General features: G+C 38.2%; 1 long non-coding RNA gene across 6 annotated transcripts in view; it reads right to left on the reverse strand.

The window, feature by feature from the left end:
• Positions 1 to 11,908: 11,908 nt before the first annotated feature.
• Positions 11,909 to 22,491, reverse strand: part of LOC121059601 — a 52,054-nt gene continuing 41,471 nt past the window's right edge. For 5 of the 6 annotated variants that reach the window (XR_005814592.1, XR_005814589.1, XR_005814591.1 and 2 more), the window contains 3 exons: positions 15,901 to 16,030; positions 15,369 to 15,699; positions 11,909 to 13,655 (listed from right to left, as the gene is read on the reverse strand). This is a non-coding gene — a long non-coding RNA (uncharacterized LOC121059601). The remainder of the gene's footprint in view (positions 13,656 to 15,368; positions 15,700 to 15,900; positions 16,031 to 22,491) is intronic. The other variant, XR_005814590.1, reaches the window with a different exon arrangement.

A 22,491-nucleotide genomic window follows, 5' to 3' on the forward strand; every position in this document is an offset into this window, starting at 1 on the left:
TCACCCTGTTTATATTTGTTGGTTTATATCCATAACAAATTTGTAACAAATAAAAACAGTAGAAAATTTAAAAACAGATCCAAGTGCTTGTCTTTATATTAAAATGCAAGAGGACCTCTCTTCCAGCTCCAATGTAAATACACGAAGTCATGAACATCAGAAGATAGAAAATCATAGAAAAAATCATAGAAACACAAGGTTGGAAAAGACCTACAAGATCATCTAGTCCAACCGTCCTCCTATCACCAATACTACCCACTAAGCTATTAAATCGTGTCTCATAGCACCTTGTCCGGGCACTTCTTGAACACCGCCAGGGACGGTGACTCCACCACCTCCCTGGGCAGGCCATTCCAGTGCCTGACCACATTTTGAGAGAAGAAGATTTTCCTGATCGCTAATCTAAATCTCTCCAGGTGCAATTTGTGGCCATTTTTTCAAGATTTTTTTGGTCAAGATATTTTTCAAGATCTTTATTGAACACATGACTGCCTACTTCATCTTGTATCTTTCTTGAAGGTGTTGCTTCCAAAAACACCTATCTTTGTGCAAGCAGTTATGAATATCAAAGAGACGTGTGGAGAACTAGTTGTGAGAGACAAAGAGACAGTATCACCAAGTGATAATGATAACACTACTCCAGGAACAGATTATCTCACAGATTCTTTTCTTCACCCTAGAATCTTACCTTATAAATACCCACTTAAATATATACACATATATATATATTTATATTATTAAATTGGAAGAAATTAATGCAGAGAAATAAATAATGAGAGTTAGCAGATAGCCATCTATCCACATGGTCACAAAACCACTTACCTCTTAGGGTAGCCAGCTTTCTCATCAGAGTAGTGGATTTATTTTCCAGATACCACTGGATTTCCATTTCACAAAAAAAAAAAAAAAAAAAAAAAAAAAAAAAAAAAAATTGAGGAAAAGAAGAATGAAGTGATTTGCTTGGGCAAGCAGAGACTTAGGAAGAACCAGATCCCCCTGATTCCTGCTTAGAGGCTACCCTTTCCTGTTTGTGATGTAGAAGTAATGTAAATATTATCAAGCACATGCAAAAGCCTTTCACCTGTTTTTGTTCTGAGTGACAGAGCCCAGAGGATGATGTGTGAGCTTCCCACTGGTCTGCAGGGAACATGGTGTAGCTGATACAATTCCCAGCTTCAGCACACCTGCAAGGTCTCATTGATCGGCTGTTTGGGGCTCTGAAAACTCAGAAATCTATTATCAGTGTGAGCATGTGCTTATTGATCAGCTTACCTGCTCCTGCTCCTTGTGTGTACTTAATTGTACTGGTGTGCACACATGCACACACGTAAATATGCACACACATATGCATGTGCACATAGTAGCATGCACACATGGGGGTATGTGTGTTAAAGGCTTTACATACTTTTTCTGTTTTACAAAACTGCACACAAATAAAAAGAATGGACCTTCCCTGTGAAACGTGAGCGCAGAAACACAAGTGGCCAAGAGCTGCTAAATAATTAATCAATAGAGCAGCATGGCAGTTTGAAATGTAAATGTGATGGATGAAGGTGTGATGCTTGTCATCAAGCAGAAAATGATGTGACTGGAATGGATAACCCGTGGTACCTGCTGACTGGCAAAAGCTTGGACACAGAGATAAAGTAAAGCCATCAGAAAGCAGCCTCGGCAACCCCTAATTCTTGCCTTTGACCCACAATTCACTTTCATGTCCCTGTCCCAGAAGAGATGTTTAAAAAAATGATGAAGAGATATCTTGGGGTGGGAAAGAGGAGAAAAAAAAACATCTGAAGAAATGCTACCTGACAAGGCTGCGGGCTACATTCTTGAGAACACCTTTCTTTTCTTTATGTTCTCCTTCTTCTGTTAAATAAAAATGCAGCTCCTTTTTTCCCTCTCCTTTCTTCCAAAACTCTCCCGAGCCGTTCCTGCAAGTGGTTCTGTGACTCCGAAGCTGACAACAGCTGCATGCAAAGGAACAAAGCATGATAGTGACAATTCAGAGTGCAAGCAGGTGAGAAAGACACCTTTTACTTATCAAACTAGGCTGTAAAAAATGCTCTTTTTACTCAGCAAGCTAGAAATAGAGGTGATCTAACAAGGCACTGATCCAAATTCTTTATTTGTGCGGAGATGTAATGCTAACAGGATTTTTAGGTTGACTAGTAGTCTATGGCCCCTCCATTCAAGTAAGGAAACATTCCTCTGATTTGGAAAGAGGAAAATCCATATAATTACCGTATATTATGTGACAGGAAAATGTATGCCACGGTGGCAAAGGGTGACAGAAAATGTCGATCATAAAATATGTTTTCAGGGACTTCCTACACTAAGCATTACGTTCCTCTTGTGAAGAAACTCAGCATGATGAGATTCAACTCAGTTCTCTGAATTTGAGAGAAATGAAATTTTGTACAAAAAAAAAAAAAAAAGGTGCTTTTTTTGGGGGGGGGGGAGGGGGGTTGATTTTTTTTTAAGAAATGCAAGCCTGCAAGTAGTGCAAGTAGGATTTAAAAGTTTGATGGCTCTTTCTCCCTGGTAGAGAGAATCCTCTTTATCAGTAAGTACCATTTAGCAGGTTGTCTTTTTTGCTTCTTTTGTTATCAAAATCCCATTCTTTTCAGAAGGTGAAAAATACCATGTTTTAACATTAGATTTCCAAACTTCCCTGAAATACACATTAGCAGATAACACCCACTAAACGTGAAAGCTAAATATAGATATGTAATAGTGCATTGGCATGCAAAATAGATGTTTTATTAATTCTTAGGCATAAAATATACATACAAAATATTCGCTAAAAATCTTCTATTATTTTTTAAGAACTCTGTAGACACATTTGCCTCTGAAGTGCTCCAAGATCTCCGAAAAGTGAACTGACTGATGTTCTCATCTTTCTTCAACTGATTATTTTTACTTGTTTGTATGTGTGTTTACATTTATTAGGTTTTTAGATTGTTATATTGCCATTACACAAAAGACAGAGTGAAAGCACAAAAGTATTTATAAAAAAATATATATATATGTCAAACTGAATATCAAAAGTCAAGAATTAGAGCTTATAATAATATAGCACCCTAGTTGGCCCAACTCTGTAGTATATAATCTACTTTTAGTCTGGAAGAGGTTACTCGTGTACTTCCACTGAAGAAGCACCCTTCCTGTAACTTGCCTACCTGGATAAGCTTTAAGCAGGGTGCCATCTCTCTGTGCACACACAGAATCACCGCACTCCACAGAAATATTTCCCTTTTAGAATTACAAAACTGTAGGCTGATAGGTAATTCAGGTTCAATTTCTTTTCTGGGGCATTTTAGGTTGTGTTTTCAGATTTGTATTTTGGGAGCTGTCTTCTAGCTTATGTTAAAGGCACTCAGCTGCATATCTTTACTTAGATAGTAGGTACCTTCATACTAATTTTTGGTTTTCTTTCACAGATTCAGGAATGCAATCTCATTGTGAGTAGGAATCAGACACAAGAATCTGTGGTCATTTGGGTAAACTAATCCATGGGATGCAAAAATGGCCCCACACCTTGCATCTAGTATGCTTCTCATAGAAATGTTCATAGATTTTGCAGCAATAAAAATGAATTTGATCCAGTGGTTCACAGAGATTGATGCTGAGTGTAAACAATTGTCATATGGAATTAATGTAGCAATGTCTATTGCTAATAAGACTTCTATACCCTTATAAACTGTTGCAGAAGTGGAAAAGCATCATCCCAGGGCTATGTTGTCACTAAGCTCATAGCAGTCCACTTCTGTCCCTTCAGCCTATTTTCCAGCTATATAAGGACTTGCAATATAGAAATGTTAGACCAGGCTGCTTTCCTTACATCTGGGAAGGAAACCCACCTACCTGCTCAGGCCAGAGAGAGCTGTGACACACTGTCTCCTGCACCTAGTCTGGATGACTGATTTGCTAGGTCTGTGGGACAAACAGCCATATGCACTGTGCTATGCTGCTGCCAATATATAAAGTAGAGGTGCCTAAAAGGCTCACTGTAGGAGCAGTGGTTCACTGCACTAGGGATTAGTGTTTCTAATAGCACAGAATATAGAGGCAACAACATGACTGGATGCCTTTTTTCCCCCTTTAAATTTGCTGAGTACATAGAGCAAAGGAACATAAAAAATGTTCAGACGAAGGTAGATATAAGAACGTGTGTCTTAAACCCAACAGTGGCCATCCTCAGCTGGCTAGAGAAGAGAAGAGAAGAAGGAAGTCTCACAACTGAGTGCCCCACATCACTCTCCCAGCCCCCAGAAGTTCATAGCTCAGGGACTTCCTGAGCTAGAAAATGTTGCCAACTTTGCTGGAGTAATGGTGGGTAAAATATGCAGCGATGACTCTCCCGTACCAGCAGGCTTTGTTTCACCCCAAGCGTTATGCCAAACTAGTTGTATATCATCATGAAGAATAACTGCATTTGCCCAGAGTTGATTTCCTATGGCACATTTTACTTAGATACTTTCTCAACACCCTCGCAAATATGCCATAGATCTAAAGCACAATCTCCTTTTCAAAATGAATGGGTCTGATTACAGGAGTATTCATTTTGTAAAAGGTACAAAAGGATACAAATGTGCCTTTCCATCTCGTATAATGTCAAAGTAAGACCCTCTTGCCCTTTTATTTCAATCCCCGCAATTTGAAAATAAAAAAATGACTTGATTATATGTTTTTTACCATTAAGTGTATAATTGCTTTTGTGTTTTGACATTTAATTCCTCTTACCAAAATACATGGTAGGAATTAAAAGTCAAATCTTTTATGTATTTGATGTACAGATCCTTCCATGTATTTCAATGAGAGAAATAGAACAGTGAAACCTTAAAACAGGTACAGTAAAGCTATCTGAAAGTGAAGTCACTTTTCATATTGGAAATCTGTGGACCCAGTCCTGCCCTTCCTTATCTAGGCTAAAGGCTTTTTGAAATCTCTGGAAGGTGCGGATGAGTCAAAACCGTGTAAAACCTGGAGGACTTGACCTTTAAGATAGATCTGGGATTATATTTGCTCTGAAGGGCAGATTTCAAGAATGTGGTCCAGTCTGAAAATGACTTCTGAAACCCAAAGGACAGGAGCTGGCCACAAACTCGAGGGCACTGTCCTGGCACGGGATGGAAGCTGTGAAGACGAGTCCTAGTGGGGAGGGCTGGGAGCAACCAGGGCAACAGCAGGGCATCCTGGAGGGCTCTGATGTTGAGAGAAAAATCACTCTCTGCAAGCCGGTGAGAAGGCATGGATACATGCAAGGGGAAATGGATGTTGCTTATGGATGTTTCATGCTTTTTGTCTCCCCTTCATAACAACTTTTCCCATAAAGTTTTTCCCACTTTATAAGGGAAGTCAGACGGCCAGCAGCCTTGTCTTTCCCTTCTACCACTCTACTGCTCTTTTTCCTCTCCCTCTTATATCCTTCCCTTCCATTCTGCCATAAGAACTTCCCTCTTACCCTCTGCCACGTTCTTCCCTCTTTGTCATATTCTTCAAGCTTCCCTTTTTCTTCTGTTCTTCTGTTTCCCTTTCACAGCCTGTGCCCTTTAACTGAATTCTCTCTGACTTCTTGCTTTCCTTTATGGCATGACATATTCTCCATCTTTACCTTTATTCCTGTTCATACTCACCCAGAACCTACATGCTGAGATTTCCTCCGGCTGTATTTTCTCCCAGTAGTCATTGCCTTGTGATTTCTCCCCACATGGTTAAGTCCATCAGGACTTGATCCTACAACCATAGCTGGGATTACACAGTGTACCATGATTCAGATTTATGGCTCCTAGTGCCAACCGCAAACGTTTTCTAAAATCCAGTAAACACAAGCTAGTTAGGAACTTGGACAGCTTGGGACTAGCCAAGCAAGGGATGGTAGTGGCACATAGGGGTAACTAAGAGTTCAGCAATGTTCTTCTCTATGTTAATATTCTCAATTACAAATTCTGCCAACCTTTCACTATGCCTATTCACAATAACCACTTCTCTAGGTGGATACACTCATGGTGAAAGACCCATGTCATCTTTCTATCTTTCCCAAAGCCAAGGGCATCACAGTTTTCTTTCTTTTATCTCAGGAAAGTGTCTTCAACACAGGTAAAGTAATGCACAAGATAATAAAAAAGAAAAGTAGACAGAGTAGAAAAGAGTTGCATGAAGAAGCAAGTCAGAGAGAGAACTGCAGCTGAGTCTATCTCCACACAATAATTGTAGAGTCACTGTATCTCATACAGACACGCTTAGGTTCCCATAATGAAAGCAGCTTGCATTGTATGGATGCCAAGTATGTGGATGCTTGAAGTCGTCTCCCTTTGGCTATCACATTTGTGCTTTTCAGGGGAATTGAAACAGCATGGGGCTGCTCTGGTCCAGCCACCATTTTCAGGGGACTTCTTTCCCAGTAGCTCCAAAGCATCTCACTGCTGATCAGACTGTGAGCAATAAGCATTGTCTAGGCATGTTTCCAGGCATTTTCCAGGGCATATTTACACACATGTGCATGCATATACATGCACACACTTGCACAATTTTTCCATCATTGTTTACACATGCAAAAATTGTAAATTAAAAATTAAGAGGGAATTGAAAACACATGACACATAAATCACCTAACTGGCCCCAAACTGTACATTCAAGCAAGGTCAACAGTAGGCCTTACAACAAAGAACTAGAGCTAATGCCATTCATGCTAAATGAGTAACTGCAGTAATAAATGCTATAGTGCTATACCTATGTAGGCCAGTCTTTGAAGAACCTTCATCAATAAATCTTAAGATCAGCCATTCAGGATATCTTGAGTTTGTTCTTGCAGGTAACTACTTCACCAAAAAGGTGGGTGTCATTTAAAAATCCGTATCTTTGCTTGTGGGTTCTGTTTTCCAGTTTCAGGGTAGTAATCAACTCAAGTTTCAAAGCTTCAAAGTTTTGTGAAAAAAAAAATGCACTATTTTAAAAAATTGTCAAGTAATCCTGAAACAGGAATGTGCAAGATAGGTTCAAATCATTGCTTTCTTCCAGCTCAGAGTGACCAAAGTCTTCAGTGGGTCGACTTAGATCTTACAGCCAGAATACACTTGCATACAGATAAGAATAAGTATTAATTAATGGTACTCGTATGGGATTTTCTGTTCACACAGACTACATAAAGGCTCTGAGGTCATTCTTGTTGCCTTTTTTTTTTTTTTTTTTTATGGAACTAATGTCAAACAACTACAGAATGTACTGCTTCTTAGCCTGAAAGGGAGCTGTTTCTCAGAATGTAGAATTTGGGTAAGATGTTTTTGCTCAGCTGGAAGCTTTATGGGGCAGATTTCATCCATGGTCCAGAAGTAAATGTCAGCTCCCTTGAGATGTTGGAATTTGATGTGTGTTCAGCCCCAGAAGTCAGGTGATGAAACACAACTTCAGACTCTCAGAAACCAAACACTTTGTGCTTCTTAGAGGTTGGGTTTGTTGATTTTTTTTTATCTTTGTTTTAGTTTTTCTTTAATTTTGATGGATGATGTTTTGTTCTGCAGTGAGTTTTAATGTGTGCCGCTGTGGAACAATTTCAATTGTCGAAAACAACAACAAAAAGCAATATTTCAATATTTCTCAAGAAAAGGCTTCAAAGGTTTCAGATCTTTTTAAAATGTTTCTGCTTTATTTTGACGTGGCATAAAAGTTTTGTATGCATTCTCACATCCGCTATTGTGACAGCTGTATTTAATGAGTGCAAAATGATCAGAAAAACATCCTTTACTGTGGGTTGCCATTGCCAGCAGATGACAGGAGAGAGGCAGTACTGTAATAAGAGAAGCAATGAAGTAGTTCATACTACTACTGATGAGGTATTTCTAACTCAAATATCTAGGTATGCCTTATGAAAATAATACATTGGTCACATTACCTGATAGTTTCATCAGATTATGTTTCTGAGTGTGTTTTGAAATAAAACTGTGCATCCTTTGCCTCAGGTCATGAAGTGGTTTGTTGCCACATATTATTTGTGGATAACAGTCGGTTTCCCTAGGATGAAGAAGAAAAGGTCCCAATCTTGTCTATAAATATGGGCCTTTCCATCAATTTGATGCTAAGTAGGTCTAGAGTCATGCTAGAAATGAAGCATTACACAATATGTTTGCTTTCTATTACAAATGCATATTTAATATCAGAGTACTTTAGTCCAAATTGGAGAGAGTATAAAAGTAAATCTAAATGTATTTGAAAGACAGAGTATTTCTTTTTTCAAAGCTTTGTCATTCCTGACTTCCTCTGGTGATTGTTAGCTTATCGTGCCTTTGTACAGGAGATCTAAGTATTTCATTTTCTCTTGTGTCTCCATATGGTACCATTTCCCAGATAGTCTTTCTTTGGTCACAAGATGACAGTGAGAATGGATTGTCAAACTGGACCACTATGACACTTTACTCCGGGGGAGAAAATCCTGTGGGTGTTTAGAAGCTTTAGTGAACGTTATATTTGATTAACTTATCCTTCTACTGACAAATAATTAGGTCAGCAATTAATTTCAAAATGCAAATGTGCTACAGGCCTTCATGTTTTAAGAAATTCCCTTTGTCTTTAGTTTTTACTTATGTTAAAGTCTTAATGGATTTAGCTGGGTGAAGGAACAAAATTATGTTTTCTAATGCTTTATTTACTAGGCTGAGTTGGACTTTTTTAGCAAATATTGACTGCAAATGTTTGTTCAGAAATGATCGTGTGTGATGGAATTTAATGGAATAAGAAAACAGCAGAGTAATGATGAACCACTTATTTAAAAATATATATATTTTCACACTTCTGCTGCAAAATGTTTATCGATCTTCATGGATTCAGAACAGAAAGACAAACCAGAGGGTCAGGAGCAGACTGTGGTAGCAAAGTCATTAGTACGTGCTTAAGTAGTCTAAAAAAACAGGGTATATCAGAAAGAAAAACATGCTTAATATTGCTACAAATGTGGTTCAAAGAAACCTATCTACCAGCCTATCTCAGGGACTTTAATATTAAACAAACACAGATTAAAGGCTCAGTCCTTCCCAGGAGAAGCTCATGGGAGTTTTCTGTTGACTTTAAGGGAGTGAGGCCTTTAAGTCTTAAGTTTTCTGTTATTAAAATCACACAATTTTTTAGAAAATATTCCAAATATACAGTTGTAAACAAACCCAAGTACCTAGCCTGATATAAAATCTAAATGAATTTATGTAGGTAATGAACTTATATTAAAATTTGCTAATGGTTTATTTGCTTGATTGATTTAAGTCAAGAAGGAGAGCATCCACTGTGGAATCAAGTGAGGTTTTTCCTTACAAAATTTTTACTCATTTTAAAATTAAATCTTGAACTGCCCATCAGAAAGACTGCAAAATCTGCTTTTTTTTCTGCTTAATTGTGTAAGTAGTTTTGGACAAAATAATAATTAAAAAAGATGGAAAGCCCCATATTTCATTTTTTATATTTGATTTTTCATTCAAATTATGTATTTACATCACTCTTGCTTAAATTACGAATGCCAATAACTACATGAAAAAAGTTTCAGAAAAAAAAAATAAAACTAAACATTGCCTTTTTAGGATATTTCCATTCTGGAAAGAAAAGCAAGAGAAAAAATTATATGGAGTCAAAATTATCTGTCCCGCTTATGCAAACTAATCTTTTTTTCCAATCTTTCCCAGAGGATTAACCCCAGAACCCTCTTTCCATCTTAAGCAGAGTCTGAAGAACTTTTAAAGTTTCACCAGGTGAGAATGGCACAAGGCAGAAGTTTCATTCTGAATGAGAGACAATCTCTTTCTCTGCAGAGCTGTGGTAAAGAAAATCGGAAATGTAACTGGATAAAAGAGATCAAAGCTGTTGGGAGCTCTGCAGACAGAAGTTTCCTTGTAAGACATAGACAATGTTCAAACTGCTCAGCTGGGCACTGTCATGGGCCCAGTTAAAGCACCACATTTTAAGAAAGATGCAGCTTATAGAGACTGTCCAAAGGTTTGGAGTAGGACAGATCAGAAGTCTGGAAAATGTGACCTGCAAGAAAATCTGGACTGGGATGATTTCATCTCAAGAAGAAATGAATGAGAGTGGATATAAACAAAGACTTCAAATCTGAAGAAAAACATTCTGCAGAGTCAAGGACGAGTTTGTGTTTGAGGTCTATAAAGAAACAACAGAAGGTAGCAAACCTATATTGAAAGGTCAGACACTCCTAAAGTCTTTTTAATTGTGAAGACATTGAAGCTGTGGCAGGGATTGTCTGTAGAGAGTTTGGAGCCCCCCTCACTAAAGATCTTTGAAAGTGAGTTAAACAAACTACTGTCCAAAGTAACATAAATATAGATTCTGGCTGAAAACAATTCTTTATCAGTTATTACTCTAGTTATTACTCTGATATTTTTAATTGACTTGAAGAAGATGATGCAACTCCAACTTGTGTGGAAGTATAAAATAAACTTTTGAATGAATCTAGGGCAAGAAACATATTATGAATGCCCACCACAGCTGCCATTATGAATGGGAGCAATTGGAGATGTGGTTTGTCTACAGGACAGCTCAACAACAGTGAGACAGAATGGTCTGTATGTTCAAAGGTTATCTCATTAAAATTGGGGGGGTTGGAGGGGAGAGATTAATAAACAATTTCAGTGATTAGTAGGCAGGCATTAAATATTATAAAAGAAAGGAAGTCAATATGCCAGAACTTCTTCCTGGAAGTTGAGATTTATTCATCAGCTTTTAGGATTAGAGTCACAACAACTGTGACCAAGCAGAGAGGTACAAGGCAAAGCAATCTCAGGCTCTGTCCCAGCATTAGTGTAATGGCAATTACAGAAAGATACACACAGTGCAACTGGATTAATGCAACCTTAAGTGGGAATGATTACTTTTTTCCAGATAGTATCTGTTACATGAAATATATATATATATTAATAAATCAATTCCCTTTTAAATTAAATAATAATAATAACAAATTTCATAGGTTATATTGTTTAAAATAAATCTTTCAAACCTAAATGACCTCTGGAAGAGTTTACATAAGTGTTAAAGTACATAGTAAGTTACAAAAGATTTTAAAATATTGTCGCATGCTAAAATTAAGATATTTCAAGATATTATGTTTTGTATCTATTTACACTGATGTGAGAATACTAAATAATCTAGCTGTTTTACAAAAGCCTTCTGCTAGCTTCACTCCTCTTGACTACTTGTATACTATAATTCTCTTTGTCTAAAACAGGGAACAACACATCCTGCATCACCATATCCTGTATTTTTCCCTTTTTCTCTTTCTGTCATTCATGGGAACCAAGAGATTTTCTTTATCCTGCAAAATGGTGATGGTGTATTTCCTTATGGGGATCAGAAGGGTATTTCCTTTAAGAGTGCCAAGCAATGGCATAGGCCTGGTGATTGTTTGTTCTTCCCGTCATCTGTTTTGAAGGGCATGATCTGTGTGGAGTTTGAATATGGGCTTTGAAGGCCAGTTATGCCTAGAATATAAAGGTGTCTAAATAATTATTCTGCTGAAACTCTCCTGGCAATCTAGGCCTTTTCTTTGAACAAGAAACCAAAATAAAAATGCCTTGCTCATTTTTTCAGAAATATAAGATGACAAACCTTAGCCTTTTCTTATGGCACAAACCATATTTAGGATATGACTGCAAATGGTTCTTTCCAACTTCAGGTAACCTTGTTATGCTAAAGAAGGAAGGAAGGAAGGAAGGAAGGAAGGAAGGAAGGAAGGAAGGAAGGAAGGAAGGAAGGAAGGAAGGAAGGAAGGAAAAAGGAAGGAAAAAAGCATGAAAGCGAGAAAGCGAGAAAGCAAGAAAGTGAGAAAGCAAGAAATAAAGAAAGAAAGATAAAGAAAGAAAAAGAAAGAAAGATCCTTTGCTCCCCAGCTTCAGGCATCATGGAAAAGTGCCTCAGGCCCCACACGTGACTTCACAGCAAAACCTAGAGCCAGCCCTGAGGGGTCTAGCACAGAGAGCAAAGTAATGTGACTGTGATTACGACATGTGGAAATTAGAAGCCCTCTTGTTTTAAGAAGGTAGGTTGTCTACTGAGCCTGTTCTACGCTTCTTTCAACTATAATGTACTGAACAAAGGCTGTCTGTAGAAGATGCTTTATTTCTCCACCAAGTCTATGTCACTTAGAGCTTTTTATGCTAGACTGGTTTTAAAAACTTCAATTTAAACCAACATGAAAGGTCCTTAAACAGTAAATAGCATATTATATCAAAAACAAATAGATTAAAAAGTGAACATCCATAGCCAGTATATTTCTTTCCAGAAGAGTTTCGCTTTCCACAGTAACTAAAACTGTAAGACTGGCAGATCTGGGCCAGAGGTTTGTAATGGGCCTTTTGCTTTTTTTTTCTTCCCTCTCCAGTGATAAATAATCAGTTTTAGAGAATTGATAAAAAGAGACAAGAATGAAAAGTGAGTGTGACACATTTATGAGACGGATTTTTCATCTGTTTCTTAAATATAGCACCTTTATTTCAGATCATATTAAAAAAAGAAACGGGAGAGCCACCCAATTTCTGTTGTGCTGCAGTAGTGAATACATATGAATATATGGAGCGTAGCCTGAGAGAGCAAGAAAATTCACCAAAAAAAAATTCCTGACAAGTTGAAAAAGTTATGTTATCATTCAAGAGTTGTTTATTTAAAAGAGAAAAATAAAAAACAGGCCACATGACTAGAGGCAGCAGAGGATAAAAACACATTGTTTCCAGACAAACCCCCACCAAAGACGTATGACTGGGGATTCTGAAGTCAGAATATCTTCATATTTTAAATTTCCATGAGTACTTTCAAGAAAAGCTGGAGTTTCGCTATATGATTTGCTTCATGCTTCCCACTACAGATTGATAACAAGGAGTAGAATTAACAGTATTTTTCCCCCACCATTCCTCTCTCTGAAGCTAATGGAGTCAAGGATTTGTTACTTGATCTAATGGCAATAGCTTTCCAATAGACATGCACAGAATCATTGATTAGTTTGTCCTCTCCTTGTTTGCATTGGAACGCTGTTCAATTTACACCAATTAAAGAATGCTTGGTTTGTGTATTGAAGAATAATTAAGGGATGGAATTCCCTATTGGCTACTAAAACTGACATCTGACTGGAATGGTGATTACAGCATGAAGGCAGCATTAGTATTTAAATAGTTTGACTGCTATATAAAATCATTACAGCATCTCACCATGAAAAAGAGCATTAGTTAATTTTGCCTATAACAAAATTAGTTGTACATATTTGCCTGGTCACTTTAAGCAAATCTGACAAGGCTAATCTTAAAGCAAGTGTTCCAGGTTTGGTGGAAGGAGCAGATAGAGCACTGTTTAAAGTAATCATCATGATAGATATTTACGTAATCTTCAACCAAAATATAAATACACAAAAAATGAAGAGCAGAGCTTTGTCAGGGACACTCAAATCAAATTTAAACATAAAAACACATTGGTTGCTGAAGCTGAAAATCCAAGTGTAACTGGCACGTTAATTAAACAATCAAGGCTTCACAAACCACAAGCGCACAAGAAATCCTTTTTTGTCCAGCACTGTTGTTCTCCAACTTTTAACATCCCTTCCATCATTGCACAGAATGAGGTGTCATGGGAAGCAAACAGGCATGGTGGAAGGAGTTATCTTTGCAAGTAGGTCTCCCCTGTGAAATAACCGAAAGAATTAAAAAAAAAAAAAAAATAGAGTAGCCTAGCACATCCATACAATGCTTGCTTAGACAAGATCTCTTTTTGAGTTACAAGGTGGAGGTCCATTCCTGAAAATACATTTGAGGAAAGAGGGATTCCTATCTTCAATATAGCTTTCTCTTGTGCATATTAAATTCTGTCTCCTATCCTTAGATTATAGTATCTACAGTAATGATATGTCCAAAATATGACAGTAACATTACTGTAAGATGAACTTCTTAGGGCCATTCCTGGAGCATATTTACCTTTCCATACCCTACTTAAACATAGCGTGTTTGTTTTACTAAACTTAGATACTGCAGTACATTTATAAGGTCATCCGCCTGCTTCAAGACCTCACATTGCAGCTACTATCCCTCTTATGAGAATTTATGCAGCTCCTCTTGAAGGTTGTCAACACCCTCTTTAATTCATTAAAGGCTTCTCTGTGAAGGAACATAAGACTTTTCCATTTAAGCCTCTAAAGGGAATGAGATTATTAGCTTGTCTACATTGTGCAATCCACAACTGTGTTAAAGATGCCCAAGCTCCCAAACCCATATTCCAAACGAGGTGATACATCTGCACGACACAATATACCCTTATTTGTGTGGTCCAGCATCCTGGTCAATCTGCAACACTTCTTTGCAGATCAAATTAGCCTGGGCACCATTCTGTTCTCCTGACTGTGCCTGGTTCTACAGGTAGCTTAGTTCTTCACTGTACCATATTCCAATGTATGGACCTGCCTTAAAACAAGGTTTGGGACAGTACACTTCATTGGAGTACAGCCACTGAGTTTCCCTGCATTTTGTTTCAACATTTAAGAAGCCTTTTGGCTTTTGTTTTGATTTTGCATGAGCAGTTCTCTCTTCTGTACTAGACCTTCTGTTGGGATCTCACACTATAATCTGCCTGAGTAGACCCTGGACTTTCAGGAGTTAGACTAATACTTCCTTTCAATGAATAATCTTCTCTTGCAGCAAGGCTGATATAAGTGTGTATTCTTCCCTCCACCCACAAGAAGAATGTCCATTAATTTCAATAGAAACTCTCCATGCAGAAAAGGGAGAACTGTGCCCTGGGGAACATTCATGGAAGATTAATGGTGAGGAGAGAAAAGTGATACAGTACAAGCAGAACAAAATCCGAACCCACCACACAAATAAAACCGGACAAGGGTTCATTTTTTAAGTCAGTCAAAACGGCAGGAAGGCTTTGAAAAAATCAGAGCTGTTTCAGTGCACGTTTGCATACATTGGCTTTCAGGAGACATGAATAGAAACCTAACAGTAACTCTTTTTTCATACCTCCTTTCACAGGTCTCACTGGCAAAGAAGGATTTAGCACTTAATTCCTGTACTTTTATGTGGCAAATTAGGAATTTGCACCTTAAAAGGAAATTGCTTTTCAAACTCCCATAAATTCTGGATTTTATTTTTTTAAATGGTGGAAAACACTCCCTACCTACATCCCAACACATAATAAATAGCACTCTCCATTAAGTCTCCTCAGAAAGGTGTAGGAAGATAGACCTGTTTAAGGAGAGGTGTTTATCATTCCTTCTGAGGAGAGGCTAAGGGTCTACAGCATGTCCTTAACCATTTCATCTCCTTGGCCCTTTTTAGTTTAAACTCACACTTTGCTCTATTACTCAAAACCCAGTGTCGGTTGAGGAAAATATTTACCTTAAGGTGTGGTTATTTGATGAAGTAGGACTGACTGACATTGAATAGCCCAGACCAAAACTAGAATATGAACCAAGCTTGAATGTGTTTTATTTTTCAGCTTAACATCAGCTAAAAGTAAAATCCTTCCATTATCTTCACCACTGTTTTAGACAATAGCTGGTTGGTATGTGACTTCATGAGACAGCAAAAAGATGGTGAAGTGGACTGAGACTGTGTGAGAGCATGCAGTAGACCACAGTCAATATCCTTCTAGGAGGACGCACTGAAGGTATGGCTGGTTCTGCTGACAGTAACACAAGATTCCTTTTCAAAGGTGAGGTGGTACCCACTGGAATGGGACAAAGGACACAATTAGAGTACCATAAAATGTTTTTCTTCACAAAGACAATGAAAGACTGAGAGAAAGGAAAACACAGTAAAATCCGGTGAAGAAATATATTCTCACAATGTTGCACTACCCTGGCAACCATGGCTGTCAGCAAAACACCCCCTCTTTAGACTGTCAATATCCAAGTGAAGATAAACTTACCAAAAAGTTAGTACACATCCTGACTTGATTTATTTTTGAGTCTTTTTTGGCCCGGTTTCTTCCTCTCTGCACTTAAGTACATCAAGGCCAGAGGCAGGTGTCTGGATGGCACTGTTTTTTCCCCTTTAATCTATGAGGCACCATAAAAAAAAAAAAAAAAAAAAAAAAAAAGCAAACAATGATATCATAGAGCATGCTCTGGATTTGTCTAAGCCCAAGTAACTCAAATACTAACACGTGAATTTAGTAAAGTTAGAGTGTGTGGAGTGGAGATAAATTACAGCACCAATTGAAGTTGAATGGGATATAGAAATACAACCAACAGAAGACAGTCTGGAAACAATTATTCAGAAAGCTGCTGACCCTCTATTTCTTTTAAGAGTTAAACATTTGGACTGGTTAACTGGCAGCCGCAATAACAAGCATATGCTCTAATCTTTGATCCATAGCTGAATTTGCAACTCTTTGTATGAGAAGCAGATCACATAGATTTGCATATTTTTTAAGGATCTGCAGGGAGAAAAAGAACAAAAACTGCTCTTCCAAGATTCCACCTTGAGATCACACATAGTGTCATAGGTTCCTCCAAGTACACTAATGTTCAGAGCCAGTTGCAAGACTCATATTTTATAAATGGCCCTGAACTGTGACATTCACATCTCAAGTTCAATCAAAATTCCTCCTAGAACAGAGAACTGCAAGCCAAAAGTTTGCTTTGTAACTCTTTACAGAGTTATGTACGTCTGCCATTAAGACCTCATTTCTTCGTCCAAATTCATGTCAGAACATTCCTAAAACCTGAAGGAGGCTAGAGTTAATAGATAAATAAGAAGATTTTTGTGTGTGTGTGTGTGTGACTAAAGGAGAAATTGTTGTCCACACTCAAATGCATGAGCAAATAACAGATTTCTGTCAAGGTCTTGACATCATCATAGTTTGGCAAAATTTTCTTCTGTTGATGAAAATTCCACAGACACAAGAAAAACATGAATCACCCCATTGGAAGGATGAATGTTAACCAAACCTAATTTCATATATGTTCAAGGTTCATTTCTTGCACATCTCTGTTTTCAGCACTCTCTCTACCAACTGAAAGATATTTACTTATCACTCATTTTGCATTAACAGAATGCATCAACAGTAGAGCTTATGTCACGGGAGACTTCCTCCACTTGGTAGTATTCCCCCAGAAAGTAGCTACTACTGACAGAAGTGAGTAGCACATTGATTACTGTGAAGTGAAGAGGTATTCATCTCTGCAGATGTTATCAGTTGTGAGATGTTTCTACATAGTTTTTACTCCTTTTGACAGAACCTCTATCAATTTACAATATGCCATCTGTATTGATTCACCTGAAAAACACTGTTTGAGAGCCACAAAGAAGATGGTGATAGTTGTTATTTGTTTATGAATAGTTCTTATAAATCCCAAACAAAAATATGGGTCACTACATGGGACTATAAGATATGTGCAGAGAAAGCAGTGCAAAGAAGGCACAAAGAAGGCACACAAGATATTCTGTCTAGCTTCCTTAGAGATAGAGAATGGTACAAGTTTTGTTAACACATAAGGCAGTGCTTCCATTTGTCTTGTCCTGTGGGCAGGCAAGGCTTTGCAAAGTCCCAACAAAAATCTCATGAAGTAGGTGGTGCACATAGTAAGTAGTAAGTATAGGTAGAAAGCGAGGTGTTACAATGGCATTCAGAAAGCTTCTTTTGAGAATGATCAGACCGTCAACAGGTGAAACAGAACCCAAAACAGAAAGAATAACCTCAGTCTCTTAAAGAAGGAGGAAGGCGACAGAGAAAGAGAATAGTGTACAGATTTTAATGAGAAAAATTATCAGCCTGAGTCCTGACAGTGTGCACATTGCACGGGTTAAGCAGGCATCAAAAGTAACACAAAACCCAACGCTAAGCCCTACTGCTTTTCACACCATGCCAATAACATTAACGATAAGACATCCTCTTCTGTCACCAGCAGGCCCGTGTAAGTGGCTTTTTAAACTCTGGAAACATGGTAAAAAAACAAGAGGCCTTGCTTTATTATTAGGAAATTTGTCTTTCTTTTACTAATATGAAGAGATACTTTTCCATCTGTTTTTTGTGCACTTTTGGATGTCCCTTCCCAAAGGCCTCTGAAAGATTTCTGACATTACAGAAACTTACTGTTTAGGGAGTTGTGTAACCCACTTATTTTGTGTGAAGGCAGGGTACAAGAATGGAGAAATAGGAATGGCCTTAAGTACTGTATAATACGATTTCAATTACTTCACTTAGTTATTGCTAAGCACATTTTATAAATGCCATATCCAAACATTATATTTGTTCTGGTCATTGAAATGATGCTTTCAAACTGATCTGAAAATCTACTGTGTTATATTATGTCAATGTAATATCATAACTGTACAAAATTGGTAATATCAGATGAAACATCCTAAAAAGACGCATCTCATCAGTTCATTCTCTGCATCCTAACTTCTGTAGGGAGTACAAGGCCATTTGCTGAGATTTTGCTCATGCACTGTTAAGTGGGATACTAGTATATCAGACAAAGATATGCAGACAGTATTGAAAGATAAAATGAAAACATCTTCATCTGATGAAAATGAGATCAAGAAAGTAACATTTCTCTTTACATCATATAAAGTAGAAAATCTGAAAATCATTTCAATGAAAAGAGATTAAGACTGGGATGTTTAGGGGGCATCATTATTATTGCAGACTACTGCATTAAGACAATATATATATGTATATATATCAAACCAGTATCGCACTAAATTGATTTAAATTAAAGATGGTAATGAACCAAGACATTGACAGTGGTATAATGTCACCTTGGTGATTTGGTCTAAGGCAATCACCTGCACTCCTTCTGTAGTTGAGAGAGAGAGAAAGAGAGAAAGAAAAAGAGAGAGACTCTACCAGTAATGGAGAACTATTTTTATTATAGCAATCTGAGATACCACCCTAAAGTGGCCACTTGAGCTAGTTGAACTGAGTAAGATCTGGAAGTGACATGTGTAGAGGACAGAGAAAGAAAAAAGTCCCCTGAGACTAGATAGCTAATTCTAAGACAACTAAAGAAAGTTGTAGTGAATCCTGCACTGTATGTAAATTCCCATCCTTTAGGAAATTAAGGACACAAATAAATTTCTAAGCCTTTTTTTTCATTCATTTCAACAGATGTACTAGGGATAAACATGCCTGTTGATATCTTGATATGGATTTCTTGGACTGGACTTTGACATCTCTAGAACTGTGGATTCTGAAACGTATTTAACATCAACACAAAAAGGTTAGGAAGTTCAGTGTCTTTTATCTACTCCCAAAAGCCAATGAAGAAACAGAGCTGCCTTGTGTCAGATTTTCCTTCTCCTTCACTTGAAATAAGAAAGTGAGTGAAACAAGAATAATCCCCACCAGTTTGAAAGTGGGGACAACCCCAGTCATAGCAGAAATACTTTTTTCATTTGACAGATGAAGCCAAGGAATTGTTTTTAGGCAGTTTCCATACCAGTGCCTTAGGCTATTATAGTTGACATCTATCCATCCCATATCAAAGGGCAACATAATTTTTCATGTATTTCAAATCAGGTAGATATATCTTTACTGTTTGTAATACAAATTAAAAAAGTAATCAGGAGTCTAATTCTGTAAACAGACCAAGTAATGTTCATCAAAGTTCAACGAAATAAGTTTTATGTCGCAAAGCTCAGTAGTGTTTGCAAACCCATGTTTTCTGGCTGACATTATAAAACTGACCTTCTTTTGAAATGTCTGGACTTAAGGCCAGCCTACAATGACCAGAGAATAAATGAGGACTTGGAGAATATTCGCCCCATTTCTAATGTTCTAGTTCTGTCCTTCATAATCATTAAAGATTGGATAGGCCGTAAGGCAGCTTCTGTCTTTCTTAAAACAGAAAAGGAGTGGGAAGAAACAGAAATAAATATACACAAGAGAAAGAGGGAAAATGAGAAAGAGAAAAGATTGCCACAGCACTCTGACTTTGCTTCACCAAAGGTAAAAGATCAAATGGTCCTTTGCTTTGCTGATGGTCAGCCTGTGGGCTAGGATCCTGTCTTGCTCTTCCCGTTCTGTGGTGCTGAACACCCAGCCTGTCCTTCTGCTGCTGCATGTCGGGAGGCCACTTGCCATGTCGCTGGAGGAGAGAGCTCCTACAGGGAGCTGCTCCTCTTCACAGCATCTTCCCAGGGGGACCACTGGTTTGCATCAGTGAGCATTTAACCCACCTGTGATAGATGCGGTGCAGAGCAGTGATACTGGGTTTAATAAGGCAGCTGAATAAGGTTTGATGAGAGTGGCTGCAGCAACGTGCAGAAACATCCTTCAGGGGAGCAGCTAGAGAATACCAGCTGAGAGCTAGGCCTCACCTGTAGGTGAATATAAATCTTATGCTGGGTTATGCACCAAAATGCCCCAGAGATCCCCACAAATCCGTGTAAAGTGGGTCAGGAGACAAGTGCAACAAGCTAACAGAGGAGTTAAATGAATCTCTTGCATCATGTCTGCTGCTGAGAGTCGCACAGAAATTCCTGTGCCAAAGGCACTTTGCAAAGAAAATCAGAGTGCGGCCTTTATACAGATTGAAGTCTCTGAGGAGGAAGTTGTAGAGTAACTTGAGAAACTCAAGTGCAGTAAATCACCACAACCGGATGGTGTTCATCTGGGAGTTCTGAGGGGAAATAAAGTGAGAAAAAGCCAAGATACTGACAAGGGGATGCCTTCTTCCCTTGAAAAATGTAGCAGCACAAGAAGGCTGGGAAGGCCTATTATGTTGCCTGTCTTCAAAAGGAGACGAGGAAAATCCTGGGAATTGAAGAGCTTTGAAGTTTACCACAGTTTTAGGGAGCCCAAGAAACCAGTTCCGAACAGTAGCTAAAGAGACAGTTTGTTGGACAGGAACATCCCATGAGGGTGTTCCTCAGTCTTTCAAATGACTGAGGCTGGTACCAGGGGACAAGTACCTCTCCGTATGACTGGAATATTTTGAGGAACCATTGGAAAGGCCTTCAGAGGGATGGTGGGATAATAGGGACTTGTCAGAGGAGGGTGACCATGTGCAAGTGATCCAAATATTCAAAAGGTTTTGCAGAGGTCACTAATAAGCAATTGTTATAGAGGATAGTAGAAATAAATATGGGAAAAAGATCTTGAAGATGCAGTGTTCCTGGAATTAATTACAAATCAATCCAGAGGAAGTAAATATATGAATATTCCTCTTTCTGGTAAGGGGAAACTTGAGCACCGAGAAGTGGGTTATTAGGACTAGTTTTATTATGAATAAACAAGTCTAGATCCCAAATCCTAATGTATTTAAATTAGCATATCTAGAGTCTACTCCAGATCTGAATCCAAGTCGCACATGTGGTTCCTATCATAAAAAAGGACAAATCAGTTCCTGGATTCAAACTTGTAAAGCTCTGAGGTTTGAATACTCCATATCCAAGGACTGTAGCTCCAGCCCACTTGGTAGATACATATGAAATATAGGGTGTGGGTGTCTGTGTGGATAGCATGCAGAGGAAGAAATCTGATGTAAACTCAAAACAATTTTAAAAGTGATTCACAGCAGATAGTACTCTGATACTGGGATTGCATAAATGAGTATTTGCTCTCGACATTAACCTGCTGCAGCTAGTTGAAAGGGAAGAAGACCACAAGCAATAGGACAGCGTGAATTTTGTTAGGTTTGGTGAGCCTGCTTACCATTAAACATTTTAAATTATTTGGATTTACATGACCATGTACTCTTTCAGTTTCTCTTCTGTTTTTTTGTTTGTTGTTGTTTGTTTGTTGTTTTGTTTTGTTTTTCAGTTCCTGCAGGCCCAGTGCACTGGAGGCAGAACTACTTCAGTTTTAATTCATTCTGTCTCTTTTGAATTCATTAGATTTCAAAGGAAGTCAGAGGTAGGAATTAAACAGAGTATAGAAACTGGGACATTTCTGACTGGCTTGTATGCTCTCAGTGTCTAAAAAGAAAGCTTTCTTTTAATGCAAACTGTAGGAGGGCTTGTAAAAATAGATATTTACATTTACATACTGGGACAGATCCTCAACTGCCACAAAACAGTATTACTCCATCATCTTGAACAGAGCTAAACCTAACCACTACAGCCGAGATCCTGGTTCTCACGCATGTACGTGTTTGAAATATGTTTAGGATTCTGTATTTTTCTGAATGTACGTAAGCTGCTGCTTCTTCCAGGTGCTTTTGCTTGTACGCTAAGTTGTGAGAACTAAAGCTGTTCTGTATTTACCTTAGGGTGATATGTTCAGGGAGGCAAGATGTGGAGGACGGTTGAAGTGCAAGAAGAAAAACACATGCAGAAAGTGTCTGGAATGAACAGAGACTCCTGGAGAAGAGGGTGGGGGAGAGAAACAGGAAAGGAAATGATGCCCAGCTAAGCCATGCTGGGGTCTAAGGGCATCACTTCTTGACGGCAACCAAGCACCAAACAATATCTGCATTCACAGCTACACGGAGCTAAGCTGTGGCTGAGCAGCAACCATGACTCTTGGAAAACACCTCAAGTGTTTCCTGCTAGATAGCACAAATAGCAGGAG

This window comes from Cygnus olor, chromosome 1 (assembly GCF_009769625.2).
Source record: "Cygnus olor isolate bCygOlo1 chromosome 1, bCygOlo1.pri.v2, whole genome shotgun sequence".
Lineage (NCBI taxonomy): Eukaryota > Metazoa > Chordata > Aves > Anseriformes > Anatidae > Cygnus > Cygnus olor.